The sequence below is a fragment of the Pimephales promelas genome, chromosome 16 (genome assembly GCF_988280905.1).
Source record: "Pimephales promelas chromosome 16, fPimPro1.hap1.1, whole genome shotgun sequence".
In the NCBI taxonomy this organism is placed as follows: Eukaryota; Metazoa; Chordata; class Actinopteri; order Cypriniformes; family Leuciscidae; genus Pimephales; species Pimephales promelas.
Window position 1 is genome coordinate 4,802,522 of NC_142784.1, and position 14,979 is coordinate 4,817,500.

The 14,979-nt window shown below is 47.8% G+C and overlaps 1 protein-coding gene and 28 non-coding genes across 29 annotated transcripts in view; 8 read left to right on the top strand and 21 right to left on the bottom strand.

Moving 5' to 3' along the window:
* LOC148971945 (uncharacterized) overlaps positions 1–14,979 on the top strand; it is a 443,851-nt gene that overhangs the window by 197,386 nt on the left and 231,486 nt on the right. The gene's annotated exons all lie outside the window — the stretch shown is intronic.
* On the bottom strand, positions 261–332 carry trnap-ugg (transfer RNA proline (anticodon UGG)). The gene has a single exon. It is a non-coding gene; the product is annotated as a tRNA-Pro (tRNA).
* Positions 459–531, top strand: trnar-ccg (transfer RNA arginine (anticodon CCG)). The gene has a single exon. It is a non-coding gene; the product is annotated as a tRNA-Arg (tRNA).
* Positions 1,360–1,431, bottom strand: trnap-cgg (transfer RNA proline (anticodon CGG)). Its single transcript has one exon. It is a non-coding gene; the product is annotated as a tRNA-Pro (tRNA).
* Positions 2,120–2,191, bottom strand: trnap-ugg (transfer RNA proline (anticodon UGG)). The gene has a single exon. It is a non-coding gene; the product is annotated as a tRNA-Pro (tRNA).
* On the top strand, positions 2,318–2,390 carry trnar-ccg (transfer RNA arginine (anticodon CCG)). Its single transcript has one exon. It is a non-coding gene; the product is annotated as a tRNA-Arg (tRNA).
* Positions 2,810–2,881, bottom strand: trnap-agg (transfer RNA proline (anticodon AGG)). Its single transcript has one exon. It is a non-coding gene; the product is annotated as a tRNA-Pro (tRNA).
* Positions 3,219–3,290, bottom strand: trnap-cgg (transfer RNA proline (anticodon CGG)). The gene has a single exon. It is a non-coding gene; the product is annotated as a tRNA-Pro (tRNA).
* On the bottom strand, positions 3,980–4,051 carry trnap-cgg (transfer RNA proline (anticodon CGG)). Its single transcript has one exon. It is a non-coding gene; the product is annotated as a tRNA-Pro (tRNA).
* trnap-ugg (transfer RNA proline (anticodon UGG)) lies at positions 4,740–4,811 on the bottom strand. Its single transcript has one exon. It is a non-coding gene; the product is annotated as a tRNA-Pro (tRNA).
* On the top strand, positions 4,938–5,010 carry trnar-ccg (transfer RNA arginine (anticodon CCG)). Its single transcript has one exon. It is a non-coding gene; the product is annotated as a tRNA-Arg (tRNA).
* On the bottom strand, positions 5,839–5,910 carry trnap-cgg (transfer RNA proline (anticodon CGG)). Its single transcript has one exon. It is a non-coding gene; the product is annotated as a tRNA-Pro (tRNA).
* On the bottom strand, positions 6,599–6,670 carry trnap-ugg (transfer RNA proline (anticodon UGG)). Its single transcript has one exon. It is a non-coding gene; the product is annotated as a tRNA-Pro (tRNA).
* On the top strand, positions 6,797–6,869 carry trnar-ccg (transfer RNA arginine (anticodon CCG)). Its single transcript has one exon. It is a non-coding gene; the product is annotated as a tRNA-Arg (tRNA).
* Positions 7,270–7,341, bottom strand: trnap-agg (transfer RNA proline (anticodon AGG)). The gene has a single exon. It is a non-coding gene; the product is annotated as a tRNA-Pro (tRNA).
* trnap-cgg (transfer RNA proline (anticodon CGG)) lies at positions 7,680–7,751 on the bottom strand. The gene has a single exon. It is a non-coding gene; the product is annotated as a tRNA-Pro (tRNA).
* trnap-cgg (transfer RNA proline (anticodon CGG)) lies at positions 8,440–8,511 on the bottom strand. The gene has a single exon. It is a non-coding gene; the product is annotated as a tRNA-Pro (tRNA).
* trnap-cgg (transfer RNA proline (anticodon CGG)) lies at positions 9,201–9,272 on the bottom strand. Its single transcript has one exon. It is a non-coding gene; the product is annotated as a tRNA-Pro (tRNA).
* On the bottom strand, positions 9,961–10,032 carry trnap-ugg (transfer RNA proline (anticodon UGG)). Its single transcript has one exon. It is a non-coding gene; the product is annotated as a tRNA-Pro (tRNA).
* trnar-ccg (transfer RNA arginine (anticodon CCG)) lies at positions 10,159–10,231 on the top strand. The gene has a single exon. It is a non-coding gene; the product is annotated as a tRNA-Arg (tRNA).
* trnap-cgg (transfer RNA proline (anticodon CGG)) lies at positions 11,060–11,131 on the bottom strand. Its single transcript has one exon. It is a non-coding gene; the product is annotated as a tRNA-Pro (tRNA).
* trnap-ugg (transfer RNA proline (anticodon UGG)) lies at positions 11,820–11,891 on the bottom strand. Its single transcript has one exon. It is a non-coding gene; the product is annotated as a tRNA-Pro (tRNA).
* Positions 12,018–12,090, top strand: trnar-ccg (transfer RNA arginine (anticodon CCG)). The gene has a single exon. It is a non-coding gene; the product is annotated as a tRNA-Arg (tRNA).
* Positions 12,509–12,580, bottom strand: trnap-agg (transfer RNA proline (anticodon AGG)). The gene has a single exon. It is a non-coding gene; the product is annotated as a tRNA-Pro (tRNA).
* On the bottom strand, positions 12,918–12,989 carry trnap-cgg (transfer RNA proline (anticodon CGG)). Its single transcript has one exon. It is a non-coding gene; the product is annotated as a tRNA-Pro (tRNA).
* On the bottom strand, positions 13,678–13,749 carry trnap-ugg (transfer RNA proline (anticodon UGG)). The gene has a single exon. It is a non-coding gene; the product is annotated as a tRNA-Pro (tRNA).
* Positions 13,876–13,948, top strand: trnar-ccg (transfer RNA arginine (anticodon CCG)). Its single transcript has one exon. It is a non-coding gene; the product is annotated as a tRNA-Arg (tRNA).
* trnap-agg (transfer RNA proline (anticodon AGG)) lies at positions 14,367–14,438 on the bottom strand. The gene has a single exon. It is a non-coding gene; the product is annotated as a tRNA-Pro (tRNA).
* trnap-cgg (transfer RNA proline (anticodon CGG)) lies at positions 14,776–14,847 on the bottom strand. Its single transcript has one exon. It is a non-coding gene; the product is annotated as a tRNA-Pro (tRNA).

The window sequence follows — 14,979 nt, forward strand, 5'->3', positions numbered from 1 at the left end:
ACGCCGGCCTCCAACAGAATGGGCGGGAACTGGTTTTAATAGAAAGCGTTTGTGGTTAGGAAGCCGCACTCCCTGGCAGGCAACTATTCAGAGTACGTTCTGTGTAAGGAAATATCCGCTTCTCGTCCGGCTGAATCTTGGCTCTGTAGTAGTACAGGTGAACTCAAGAAGCAGTAAGGATTTTAAAACCACGACAGTTTTGAGTTTGGCTCAGTGCTGCAGAAGGTCAGAGCCAACTGGCTGCTTGTTCCAAAGCCGCTGGGCTCGTCCGGGATTTGAACCCGGGACCTCTCGCACCCAAAGCGAGAATCATACCCCTAGACCAACGAGCCTCGTCGAAAGCAAGTCTTTCGGGAGGGCGCCACAAATTCATTGAAGTTCACCTCAAAGACGGAACCCGACCTGAAAGAAACCACTTGAAGTCATTTTACAGATCAAAAGCGAAGCTTGGCAGACAAGGCCCAGTGGCCTAATGGATAAGGCATAAGCCTCCGGAGCTGGAGATTGTGGGTTCAAGTCCCACCTGGGTCGAATTAAGGGGCTACATTTAAGATTGCCGTTCGACAAATTCAAAAGCAAGCCTTTAGCCATGATGACAGCAAGATCTGAATTAGCGTAGAACCAGACAAACTTCTGATAGCTGTGTTGGGTTTTTGTGTGCGTCACTCTGTTCTGATCTGTCCTGCCCGTGCATCAGCCCTACCAGAGAAACAAGTATACCTGTGCTCAGCGTTTCTGCCAAAGAGCGGTAATTCAATTAAGAGCGATATAAAATAGTTTGTATCCCACTACGACAGCTACAGGCCTGCAAACACTTAAATTTGGCCGATGCATGTGACGTCAAGTACTATGTGGCTTGCAATAAATGGCAAGATATGAAGTGGCTGATAGAGAAAAGCAGCAACAGCAAACAGAGTCAGAGAATCCTTGAACTCACACTAAAGGTGACAGGGCTCGTCCGGGATTTGAACCCGGGACCTCTCGCACCCTAAGCGAGAATCATACCCCTAGACCAACGAGGCTGACGGATCAGGTCTCGGACAATTTTTTTCCAGAGTGGTTTACAAGTTCTAGTTCTATTATTTTTGTAATGTTTTACCCTTTTCTCTAGTTTTAGGCCTAATAACATCTGGCAAAGGCACTACCGATGAAAACTAACCTTGGGACTAATTTGGGTCCATCTGCATTCATGAATGTTGACTAATGTACACTGTCACTTTTCTAAATAAAGAAATTCTGGGCTGAGTTATAGTACAGATGAACACAAGCAGCAGCAAGGATTTCAAGACCACAACAGTTTTGAGTTCAGCTCAGTGCTGCAACGAAATGAGCCAAATGGCTGCTTGTTCTGAAACTGCTGGGCTCGTCCGGGATTTGAACCCGGGACCTCTCGCACCCGAAGCGAGAATCATACCCCTAGACCAACGAGCCTGATTAATGAACGTTTGGGCTACTTGCACACACTTGTACAGTCACTGAACGCTGGCCTTTAACAGAATGGGCAGGCACTAGTTTTAATACAAAACGTTTGTCGTTAGGGAGCCGTACTCCCTGGCAGGCAGCGATTGTGAAGACGTTCTGTGAAGGAAATAAACACTTGTCACCTGGCTGACTTTTGGCTAAATTGGAGTACAGATGAAGACAAGCAGCCTTAAGGATTTCAAAAGCACAGAAGTTTTGATTTAGGTTCAGTGCTCCAAAGGAGGGAGCCAACAGGCTGCTCCTGCGGAGACTGCTGGCCTCATCCGTGATTTGAACCCTGGACCTCTCGCACCCACAGCGAGCATCATAGACCCCTAGACCAACGAGCCTGGCTGATGAAGGGAAGGGCTACTTGCATACACTTGTAAAGTCACCAAACGCCGGCCTCCAACAGAATGGGCGGGAACTGGTTTTAATAGAAAGCGTTTGTGGTTAGGAAGCCGCACTCCCTGGCAGGCAACTATTCAGAGTACGTTCTGTGTAAGGAAATATCCGCTTCTCGTCCGGCTGAATCTTGGCTCTGTAGTAGTACAGGTGAACTCAAGAAGCAGTAAGGATTTTAAAACCACGACAGTTTTGAGTTTGGCTCAGTGCTGCAAAAGGTCAGAGCCAACTGGCTGCTTGTTCCAAAGCCACTGGGCTCGTCCGGGATTCGAACCCGGGACCTCTCGCACCCAAAGCGAGAATCATACCCCTAGACCAACGAGCCTCGTCGAAAGCAAGTCTTTCGGGAGGGCGCCACAAATTCATTGAAGTTCACCTCAAAGACGGAACCCGACCTGAAAGAAACCACTTGAAGTCATTTTACAGATCAAACGCAACGCTTGGCAGACAAGGCCCAGTGGCCTAATGGATAAGGCATCAGCCTCCGGAGCTGGAGATTGTGGGTTCAACTCCCACCTGGGTCGAATTAATGGGCTACATTTAAGATTGCCGTTCGACAAATTCAAAAGCAAGCCTTTAGCCATGATGACAGCAAGATCTGAATTAGCGTAGAACCAGACAAACTTCTGATAGCTGTGTTGGGTTTTTGTGTGCGTCACTCTGTTCTGATCTGTCCTGCCCGTGCAGCAGCCCTACCAGAGCAACAAGTATACCTGTGCTCAGCGTTTCTGCCAAAGAGCGGTAATTCAATTAAGAGCGATATAAAATAGTTTGTATCCCACTACGACAGCTACAGGCCTGCAAACACTTAAATTTGGCCGATGCATGTGACGTCAAGTACTATGTGGCTTGCAATAAATGGCAAGATATGAAGTGGCTGATAGAGAAAAGCAGCAACAGCAAACAGAGTCAGAGAATCCTTGAACTCACACTAAAGGTGACAGGGCTCGTCCGGGATTTGAACCCGGGACCTCTCGCACCCTAAGCGAGAATCATACCCCTAGACCAACGAGCCTGACGGATCAGGTCTCGGACAATTTTTTTCCAGAGTGGTTTACAAGTTCTAGTTCTATTATTTTTGTAATGTTTTACCCTTTTCTCTAGTTTTAGGCCTAATAACATCTGGCAAAGGCACTACCGATGAAAACTAACCTTGGGACTAATTTGGGTCCATCTGCATTCATGAATGTTGACTAATGTACACTGTCACTTTTCTAAATAAAGAAATTCTGGGCTGAGTTATAGTACAGATGAACACAAGCAGCAGCAAGGATTTCAAGACCACAACAGTTTTGAGTTCAGCTCAGTGCTGCAACGAAATGAGCCAAATGGCTGCTTGTTCTGAAACTGCTGGGCTCGTCCGGGATTTGAACCCGGGACCTCTCGCACCCGAAGCGAGAATCATACCCCTAGACCAACGAGCCTGATTAATGAATGTTTGGGCTACTTGCACACACTTGTACAGTCACTGAACGCTGGCCTTTAACAGAATGGGCAGGCACTAGTTTTAATACAAAACGTTTGTCGTTAGGGAGCCGTACTCCCTGGCAGGCAGCGATTGTGAGGACGTTCTGTGAAGGAAATAAACACTTGTCACCTGGCTGACTTTTGGCTAAATTGGAGTACAGATGAAGACAAGCAGCCTTAAGGATTTCAAAAGCACAGAAGTTTTGATTTAGGTTCAGTGCTCCAAAGGAGGGAGCCAACAGGCTGCTCCTGCGGAGACTGCTGGCCTCATCCGTGATTTGAACCCTGGACCTCTCGCACCCACAGCGAGAATCATATACCCCTAGACCAACGAGCCTGGCTGATGAAGGGAAGGGCTACTTGCATACACTTGTAAAGTCACCAAACACCGGCCTCCAACAGAATGGGCGGGAACTGGTTTTAATAGAAAGCGTTTGTGGTTAGGAAGCCGCACTCCCTGGCAGGCAACTATTCAGAGTACGTTCTGTGTAAGGAAATATCCGCTTCTCGTCCGGCTGAATCTTGGCTCTGTAGTAGTACAGGTGAACTCAAGAAGCAGTAAGGATTTTAAAACCACGACAGTTTTAAGGTTTGGCTCAGTGCTGCAAAAGGTCAGAGCCAACTGGCTGCTTGTTCCAAAGCCGCTGGGCTCGTCCGGGATTTGAACCCGGGACCTCTCGCACCCGAAGCGAGAATCATACCCCTAGACCAACGAGCCTGATTAATGAACGTTTGGGCTACTTGCACACACTTGTACAGTCACTGAACGCTGGCCTTTAACAGAATGGGCAGGCACTAGTTTTAATACAAAACGTTTGTCGTTAGGGAGCCGTACTCCCTGGCAGGCAGCGATTGTGAGGACGTTCTGTGAAGGAAATAAACACTTGTCACCTGGCTGACTTTTGGCTAAATTGGAGTACAGATGAAGACAAGCAGCCTTAAGGATTTCAAAAGCACAGAAGTTTTGATTTAGGTTCAGTGCTCCAAAGGAGGGAGCCAACAGGCTGCTCCTGCGGAGACTGCTGGCCTCATCCGTGATTTGAACCCTGGACCTCTCGCACCCACAGCGAGAATCATATACCCCTAGACCAACGAGCCTGGCTGATGAAGGGAAGGGCTACTTGCATACACTTGTAAAGTCACCAAACGCCGGCCTCCAACAGAATGGGCGGGAACTGGTTTTAATAGAAAGCGTTTGTGGTTAGGAAGCCGCACTCCCTGGCAGGCAACTATTCAGAGTACGTTCTGTGTAAGGAAATATCCGCTTCTCGTCCGGCTGAATCTTGGCTCTGTAGTAGTACAGGTGAACTCAAGAAGCAGGAAGGATTTTAAAACCACGACAGTTTTGAGTTTGGCTCAGTGCTGCAAAAGGTCAGAGCCAACTGGCTGCTTGTTCCAAAGCCACTGGGCTCGTCCGGGATTTGAACCCGGGACCTCTCGCACCCAAAGCGAGAATCATACCCCTAGACCAACGAGCCTCGTCGAAAGCAAGTCTTTCGGGAGGGCGCCACAAATTCATTGAAGTTCACCTCAAAGACGGAACCCGACCTGAAAGAAACCACTTGAAGTCATTTTACAGATCAAACGCAAAGCTTGGCAGACAAGGCCCAGTGGCCTAATGGATAAGGCATCAGCCTCCGGAACTGGAGATTGTGGGTTCAAGTCCCACCTGGGTCGAATTAATGGGCTACATTTAAGATTGCCGTTCGACAAATTCAAAAGCAAGCCTTTAGCCATGATGACAGCAAAATCTGAATTAGCGAAGAACCAGACAAACTTCTGATAGCTGTGTTGGGTTTTTGTGTGCGTCACTCTGTTCTGATCTGTCCTGCCCGTGCATCAGCCCTACCAGAGCAACAAGTATACCTGTGCTCAGCGTTTCTGCCAAAGAGCGGTAATTCAATTAAGAGCGATATAAAATAGTTTGTATCCCACTACGACAGCTACAGGCCTGCAAACACTTAAATTTGGCCGATGCATGTGACGTCAAGTACTATGTGGCTTGCAATAAATGGCAAGATATGAAGTGGCTGATAGAGAAAAGCAGCAACAGCAAACAGAGTCAGAGAATCCTTGAACTCACACTAAAGGTGACAGGGCTCGTCCGGGATTTGAACCCGGGACCTCTCGCACCCTAAGCGAGAATCATACCCCTAGACCAACGAGGCTGACGGATCAGGTCTCGGACAATTTTTTTCCAGAGTGGTTTACAAGTTCTAGTTCTATTATTTTTGTAATGTTTTACCCTTTTCTCTAGTTTTAGGCCTAATAACATCTGGCAAAGGCACTACTGATGAAAACTAACCTTGGGACTAATTTGGGTCCATCTGCATTCATGAATGTTGACTAATGTACACTGTCACTTTTCTAAATAAAGAAATTCTGGGCTGAGTTATAGTACAGATGAACACAAGCAGCAGCAAGGATTTCAAGACCACAACAGTTTTGAGTTCAGCTCAGTGCTGCAACAAAATGAGCCAAATGGCTGCTTGTTCTGAAACTGCTGGGCTCGTCCGGGATTTGAACCCGGGACCTCTCGCACCCGAAGCGAGAATCATACCCCTAGACCAACGAGCCTGATTAATGAACGTTTGGGCTACTTGCACACACTTGTACAGTCACTGAACGCTGGCCTTTAACAGAATGGGCAGGCACTAGTTTTAATACAAAACGTTTGTCGTTAGGGAGCCGTACTCCCTGGCAGGCAGCGATTGTGAGGACGTTCTGTGAAGGAAATAAACACTTGTCACCTGGCTGACTTTTGGCTAAATTGGAGTACAGATGAAGACAAGCAGCCTTAAGGATTTCAAAAGCACAGAAGTTTTGATTTAGGTTCAGTGCTCCAAAGGAGGGAGCCAACAGGCTGCTCCTGCGGAGACTGCTGGCCTCATCCGTGATTTGAACCCTGGACCTCTCGCACCCACAGCGAGAATCATATACCCCTAGACCAACGAGCCTGGCTGATGAAGGGAAGGGCTACTTGCATACACTTGTAAAGTCACCAAACGCCGGCCTCCAACAGAATGGGCGGGAACTGGTTTTAATAGAAAGCGTTTGTGGTTAGGAAGCCGCACTCCCTGGCAGGCAACTATTCAGAGTACGTTCTGTGTAAGGAAATATCCGCTTCTCGTCCGGCTGAATCTTGGCTCTGTAGTAGTACAGGTGAACTCAAGAAGCAGTAAGGATTTTAAAACCACGACAGTTTTGAGTTTGGCTCAGTGCTGCAAAAGGTCAGAGCCAACTGGCTGCTTGTTCCAAAGCCGCTGGGCTCGTCCGGGATTCGAACCCGGGACCTCTCGCACCCAAAGCGAGAATCATACCCCTAGACCAACGAGCCTCGTCGAAAGCAAGTCTTTCGGGAGGGCGCCACAAATTCATTGAAGTTCACCTCAAAGACGGAACCCGACCTGAAAGAAACCACTTGAAGTCATTTTACAGATCAAACGCAAAGCTTGGCAGACAAGGCCCAGTGGCCTAATGGATAAGGCATCAGCCTCCGGAGCTGGAGATTGTGGGTTCAACTCCCACCTGGGTCGAATTAATGGGTTCGACAAATTCAAAAGCAAGCCTTTAGCCATGATGACAGCAAGATCTGAATTAGCGTAGAACCGACAAACTTCTGATAGCTGTGTTGGGTTTTTGTGTGCGTCACTCTGTTCTGATCTGTCCTGCCCGTGCATCTGCCCTACCAGAGCAACAAGTATACCTGTGCTCAGCGTTTCTGCCAAAGAGCGGTAATTCAATTAAGAGCGATATAAAATAGTTTGTATCCCACTACGACAGCTACAGGCCTGCAAACACTTTAATTTGGCCGATGCATGTGACGTCAAGTACTATGTGGCTTGCAATAAATGGCAAGATATGAAGTGGCTGATAGAGAAAAGCAGCAACAGCAAACAGACTCAGAGAATCCTTGAACTCACACTAAAGGTGAGAGGGCTCGTCCGGGATTTGAACCCGGGACCTCTCGCACCCTAAGCGAGAATCATACCCCTAGACCAACGAGCCTGACGGATCAGGCCTCGGACAATATTTTTTCCAGAGTGGTTTACAAGTTCTAGTTCTATTATTTTTGTAATGTTTTACCCTTTTCTCTAGTTTTAGGCCTAATAACATCTGGCAAAGGCACTACCGATGAAAACTAACCTTGGGACTAATTTGGATCCATCTGCATTCATGAATGTTGACTAATGTACACTGTCACTTTTCTAAATAAAGAAATTCTGGGCTGAGTTATAGTACAGATGAACACAAGCAGCAGCAAGGATTTCAAGACCACAACAGTTTTGAGTTCAGCTCAGTGCTGCAACGAAATGAGCCAAATGGCTGCTTGTTCTGAAAGTGCTGGGCTCGTCCGGGATTTGATCCCGGGACCTCTCGCACCCGAAGCGAGAATCATACCCCTAGACCAACGAGCCTGATTAATGAACGTTTGGGCTACTTGCACACACTTGTACAGTCACTGAACGCTGGCCTTTAACAGAATGGGCAGGCACTAGTTTTAATACAAAACGTTTGTCGTTAGGGAGCCGTACTCCCTGGCAGGCAGCGATTGTGAGGACGTTCTGTGAAGGAAATAAACACTTGTCACCTGGCTGACTTTTGGCTAAATTGGAGTACAGATGAAGACAAGCAGCCTTAAGGATTTCAAAAGCACAGAAGTTTTGATTTCGGTTCAGTGCTCCAAAGGAGGGAGCCAACAGGCTGCTCCTGCGGAGACTGCTGGCCTCATCCGTGATTTGAACCCTGGACCTCTCGCACCCACAGCGAGAATCATATACCCCTAGACCAACGAGCCTGGCTGATGAAGGGAAGGGCTACTTGCATACACTTGTAAAGTCACCAAACACCGGCCTCCAACAGAATGGGCGGGAACTGGTTTTAATAGAAAGCGTTTGTGGTTAGGAAGCCGCACTCCCTGGCAGGCAACTATTCAGAGTACGTTCTGTGTAAGGAAATATCCGCTTCTCGTCCGGCTGAATCTTGGCTCTGTAGTAGTACAGGTGAACTCAAGAAGCAGTAAGGATTTTAAAACCACGACAGTTTTGAGTTTGGCTCAGTGCTGCAAAAGGTCAGAGCCAACTGGCTGCTTGTTCCAAAGCCGCTGGGCTCGTCCGGGATTTGAACCCGGGACCTCTCGCACCCGAAGCGAGAATCATACCCCTAGACCAACGAGCCTGATTAATGAACGTTTGGGCTACTTGCACACACTTGTACAGTCACTGAACGCTGGCCTTTAACAGAATGGGCAGGCACTAGTTTTAATACAAAACGTTTGTCGTTAGGGAGCCGTACTCCCTGGCAGGCAGCGATTGTGAGGACGTTCTGTGAAGGAAATAAACACTTGTCACCTGGCTGACTTTTGGCTAAATTGGAGTACAGATGAAGACAAGCAGCCTTAAGGATTTCAAAAGCACAGAAGTTTTGATTTAGGTTCAGTGCTCCAAAGGAGGGAGCCAACAGGCTGCTCCTGCGGAGACTGCTGGCCTCATCCGTGATTTGAACCCTGGACCTCTCGCACCCACAGCGAGAATCATATACCCCTAGACCAACGAGCCTGGCTGATGAAGGGAAGGGCTACTTGCATACACTTGTAAAGTCACCAAACGCCGGCCTCCAACAGAATGGGCGGGAACTGGTTTTAATAGAAAGCGTTTGTGGTTAGGAAGCCGCACTCCCTGGCAGGCAACTATTCAGAGTACGTTCTGTGTAAGGAAATATCCGCTTCTCGTCCGGCTGAATCTTGGCTCTGTAGTAGTACAGGTGAACTCAAGAAGCAGTAAGGATTTTAAAACCACGACAGTTTTAAGGTTTGGCTCAGTGCTGCAAAAGGTCAGAGCCAACTGGCTGCTTGTTCCAAAGCCGCTGGGCTCGTCCGGGATTTGAACCCGGGACCTCTCGCACCCGAAGCGAGAATCATACCCCTAGACCAACGAGCCTGATTAATGAACGTTTGGGCTACTTGCACACACTTGTACAGTCACTGAACGCTGGCCTTTAACAGAATGGGCAGGCACTAGTTTTAATACAAAACGTTTGTCGTTAGGGAGCCGTACTCCCTGGCAGGCAGCGATTGTGAGGACGTTCTGTGAAGGAAATAAACACTTGTCACCTGGCTGACTTTTGGCTAAATTGGAGTACAGATGAAGACAAGCAGCCTTAAGGATTTCAAAAGCACAGAAGTTTTGATTTAGGTTCAGTGCTCCAAAGGAGGGAGCCAACAGGCTGCTCCTGCGGAGACTGCTGGCCTCATCCGTGATTTGAACCCTGGACCTCTCGCACCCACAGCGAGAATCATATACCCCTAGACCAACGAGCCTGGCTGATGAAGGGAAGGGCTACTTGCATACACTTGTAAAGTCACCAAACGCCGGCCTCCAACAGAATGGGCGGGAACTGGTTTTAATAGAAAGCGTTTGTGGTTAGGAAGCCGCACTCCCTGGCAGGCAACTATTCAGAGTACGTTCTGTGTAAGGAAATATCCGCTTCTCGTCCGGCTGAATCTTGGCTCTGTAGTAGTACAGGTGAACTCAAGAAGCAGTAAGGATTTTAAAACCACGACAGTTTTGAGTTTGGCTCAGTGCTGCAAAAGGTCAGAGCCAACTGGCTGCTTGTTCCAAAGCCACTGGGCTCGTCCGGGATTTGAACCCGGGACCTCTCGCACCCAAAGCGAGAATCATACCCCTAGACCAACGAGCCTCGTCTAAAGCAAGTCTTTCGGGAGGGCGCCACAAATTCATTGAAGTTCACCTCAAAGACGGAACCCGACCTGAAAGAAACCACTTGAAGTCATTTTACAGATCAAACGCAAAGCTTGGCAGACAAGGCCCAGTGGCCTAATGGATAAGGCATCAGCCTCCGGAACTGGAGATTGTGGGTTCAAGTCCCACCTGGGTCGAATTAATGGGCTACATTTAAGATTGCCGTTCGACAAATTCAAAAGCAAGCCTTTAGCCATGATGACAGCAAAATCTGAATTAGCGAAGAACCAGACAAACTTCTGATAGCTGTGTTGGGTTTTTGTGTGCGTCACTCTGTTCTGATCTGTCCTGCCCGTGCATCAGCCCTACCAGAGCAACAAGTATACCTGTGCTCAGCGTTTCTGCCAAAGAGCGGTAATTCAATTAAGAGCGATATAAAATAGTTTGTATCCCACTACGACAGCTACAGGCCTGCAAACACTTAAATTTGGCCGATGCATGTGACGTCAAGTACTATGTGGCTTGCAATAAATGGCAAGATATGAAGTGGCTGATAGAGAAAAGCAGCAACAGCAAACAGAGTCAGAGAATCCTTGAACTCACACTAAAGGTGACAGGGCTCGTCCGGGATTTGAACCCGGGACCTCTCGCACCCTAAGCGAGAATCATACCCCTAGACCAACGAGGCTGACGGATCAGGTCTCGGACAATTTTTTTCCAGAGTGGTTTACAAGTTCTAGTTCTATTATTTTTGTAATGTTTTACCCTTTTCTCTAGTTTTAGGCCTAATAACATCTGGCAAAGGCACTACCGATGAAAACTAACCTTGGGACTAATTTGGGTCCATCTGCATTCATGAATGTTGACTAATGTACACTGTCACTTTTCTAAATAAAGAAATTCTGGGCTGAGTTAAAGTACAGATGAACACAAGCAGCAGCAAGGATTTCAAGACCACAACAGTTTTGAGTTCAGCTCAGTGCTGCAACGAAATGAGCCAAATGGCTGCTTGTTCTGAAACTGCTGGGCTCGTCCGGGATTTGAACCCGGGACCTCTCGCACCCGAAGCGAGAATCATACCCCTAGACCAACGAGCCTGATTAATGAACGTTTGGGCTACTTGCACACACTTGTACAGTCACTGAACGCTGGCCTTTAACAGAATGGGCAGGCACTAGTTTTAATACAAAACGTTTGTCGTTAGGGAGCCGTACTCCCTGGCAGGCAGCGATTGTGAGGACGTTCTGTGAAGGAAATAAACACTTGTCACCTGGCTGACTTTTGGCTAAATTGGAGTACAGATGAAGACAAGCAGCCTTAAGGATTTCAAAAGCACAGAAGTTTTGATTTAGGTTCAGTGCTCCAAAGGAGGGAGCCAACAGGCTGCTCCTGCGGAGACTGCTGGCCTCATCCATGATTTGAACCCTGGACCTCTCGCACCCACAGCGAGAATCATATACCCCTAGACCAACGAGCCTGGCCGATGAAGGGAAGGGCTACTTGCATACACTTGTAAAGTCACCAAACGCCGGCCTCCAACAGAATGGGCGGGAACTGGTTTTAATAGAAAGCGTTTGTGGTTAGGAAGCCGCACTCCCTGGCAGGCAACTATTCAGAGTACGTTCTGTGTAAGGAAATATCCGCTTCTCGTCCGGCTGAATCTTGGCTCTGTAGTAGTACAGGTGAACTCAAGAAGCAGTAAGGATTTTAAAACCACGACAGTTTTGAGTTTGGCTCAGTGCTGCAAAAGGTCAGAGCCAACTGGCTGCTTGTTCCAAAGCCACTGGGCTCGTCCGGGATTCGAACCCGGGACCTCTCGCACCCAAAGCGAGAATCATACCCCTAGACCAACGAGCCTCGTCGAAAGCAAGTCTTTCGGGAGGGCGCCACAAATTCATTGAAGTTCACCTCAAAGACGGAACCCGACCTGAAAGAAACCACTTGAAGTCATTTTACAGATCAAACGCAAAGCTTGGCAGACAAGGCCCAGTGGCCTAATGGATAAGGCATCAGCCTCCGGAGCTGGAGATTGTGGGTTCAACTCCCACCTGGGTCGAATTAATGGGCTACATTTAAGATTGCCGTTCGACAAATTCAAAAGCAAGCCTTTAGCCATGATGACAGCAAGATCTGAATTAGCGTAGAACCGACAAACTTCTGATAGCTGTGTTGGGTTTTTGTGTGCGTCACTCTGTTCTGATCTGTCCTGCCCGTGCATCTGCCCTACCAGAGCAACAAGTATACCTGTGCTCAGCGTTTCTGCCAAAGAGCGGTAATTCAATTAAGAGCGATATAAAATAGTTTGTATCCCACTACGACAGCTACAGGCCTGCAAACACTTTAATTTGGCCGATGCATGTGACGTCAAGTACTATGTGGCTTGCAATAAATGGCAAGATATGAAGTGGCTGATAGAGAAAAGCAGCAACAGCAAACAGACTCAGAGAATCCTTGAACTCACACTAAAGGTGAGAGGGCTCGTCCGGGATTTGAACCCGGGACCTCTCGCACCCTAAGCGAGAATCATACCCCTAGACCAACGAGCCTGACGGATCAGGCCTCGGACTATTTTTTTCCAGAGTGGTTTACAAGTTCTAGTTCTATTATTTTTGTAATGTTTTACCCTTTTCTCTAGTTTTAGGCCTAAAAACATCTGGCAAAGGCACTACCGATGAAAACTAACCTTGGGACTAATTTGGGTCCATCTGGATTCATGAATGTTGACTAATGTACACTGTCACTTTTCTAAATAAAGACATTCTGGGCTGAGTTATAGTACAGATGAACACAAGCAGCAGCAAGGATTTCAAGACCACAACAGTTTTGAGTTCAGCTCAGTGCTGCAACGAAATGAGCCAAATGGCTGCTTGTTCTGAAAGTGCTGGGCTCGTCCGGGATTTGATCCCGGGACCTCTCGCACCCGAAGCGAGAATCATACCCCTAGACCAACGAGCCTGATTAATGAACGTTTGGGCTACTTGCACACACTTGTACAGTCACTGAACGCTGGCCTTTAACAGAATGGGCAGGCACTAGTTTTAATACAAAACGTTTGTCGTTAGGGAGCCGTACTCCCTGGCAGGCAGCGATTGTGAAGACGTTCTGTGAAGGAAATAAACACTTGTCACCTGGCTGACTTTTGGCTAAATTGGAGTACAGATGAAGACAAGCAGCCTTAAGGATTTCAAAAGCACAGAAGTTTTGATTTAGGTTCAGTGCTCCAAAGGAGGGAGCCAACAGGCTGCTCCTGCGGAGACTGCTGGCCTCATCCGTGATTTGAACCCTGGACCTCTCGCACCCACAGCGAGCATCATAGACCCCTAGACCAACGAGCCTGGCTGATGAAGGGAAGGGCTACTTGCATACACTTGTAAAGTCACCAAACGCCGGCCTCCAACAGAATGGGCGGGAACTGGTTTTAATAGAAAGCGTTTGTGGTTAGGAAGCCGCACTCCCTGGCAGGCAACTATTCAGAGTACGTTCTGTGTAAGGAAATATCCGCTTCTCGTCCGGCTGAATCTTGGCTCTGTAGTAGTACAGGTGAACTCAAGAAGCAGTAAGGATTTTAAAACCACGACAGTTTTGAGTTTGGCTCAGTGCTGCAAAAGGTCAGAGCCAACTGGCTGCTTGTTCCAAAGCCACTGGGCTCGTCCGGGATTCGAACCCGGGACCTCTCGCACCCAAAGCGAGAATCATACCCCTAGACCAACGAGCCTCGTCGAAAGCAAGTCTTTCGGGAGGGCGCCACAAATTCATTGAAGTTCACCTCAAAGACGGAACCCGACCTGAAAGAAACCACTTGAAGTCATTTTACAGATCAAACGCAAAGCTTGGCAGACAAGGCCCAGTGGCCTAATGGATAAGGCATCAGCCTCCGTAGCTGGAGATTGTGGGTTCAACTCCCACCTGGGTCGAATTAATGGGCTACATTTAAGATTGCCGTTCGACAAATTCAAAAGCAAGCCTTTAGCCATGATGACAGCAAGATCTGAATTAGCGTAGAACCGACAAACTTCTGATAGCTGTGTTGGGTTTTTGTGTGCGTCACTCTGTTCTGATCTGTCCTGCCCGTGCATCTGCCCTACCAGAGCAACAAGTATACCTGTGCTCAGCGTTTCTGCCAAAGAGCGGTAATTCAATTAAGAGCGATATAAAATAGTTTGTATCCCACTACGACAGCTACAGGCCTGCAAACACTTTAATTTGGCCGATGCATGTGACGTCAAGTACTATGTGGCTTGCAATAAATGGCAAGATATGAAGTGGCTGATAGAGAAAAGCAGCAACAGCAAACAGACTCAGAGAATCCTTGAACTCACACTAAAGGTGAGAGGGCTCGTCCGGGATTTGAACCCGGGACCTCTCGCACCCTAAGCGAGAATCATACCCCTAGACCAACGAGCCTGACGGATCAGGCCTCGGACTATTTTTTTCCAGAGTGGTTTACAAGTTCTAGTTCTATTATTTTTGTAATGTTTTACCCTTTTCTCTAGTTTTAGGCCTAATAACATCTGGCAAAGGCACTACCGATGAAAACTAACCTTGGGACTAATTTGGGTCCATCTGCATTCATGAATGTTGACTAATGTACACTGTCACTTTTCTAAATAAAGAAATTCTGGGCTGAGTTATAGTACAGATGAACACAAGCAGCAGCAAGGATTTCAAGACCACAACAGTTTTGAGTTCAGCTCAGTGCTGCAACGAAATGAGCCAAATGGCTGCTTGTTCTGAAAGTGCTGGGCTCGTCCGGGATTTGATCCCGGGACCTCTCGCACCCGAAGCGAGAATCATACACCTAGACCAACGAGCCTGATTAATGAACGTTTGGGCTACTTGCACACACTTGTACATTCACTGAACGCTGGCCTTTAACAGAATGGGCAGGCACTAGTTTTAATACAAAACGTTTGTCGTTAGGGAGCCGTACTCCCTGGCAGGCAGC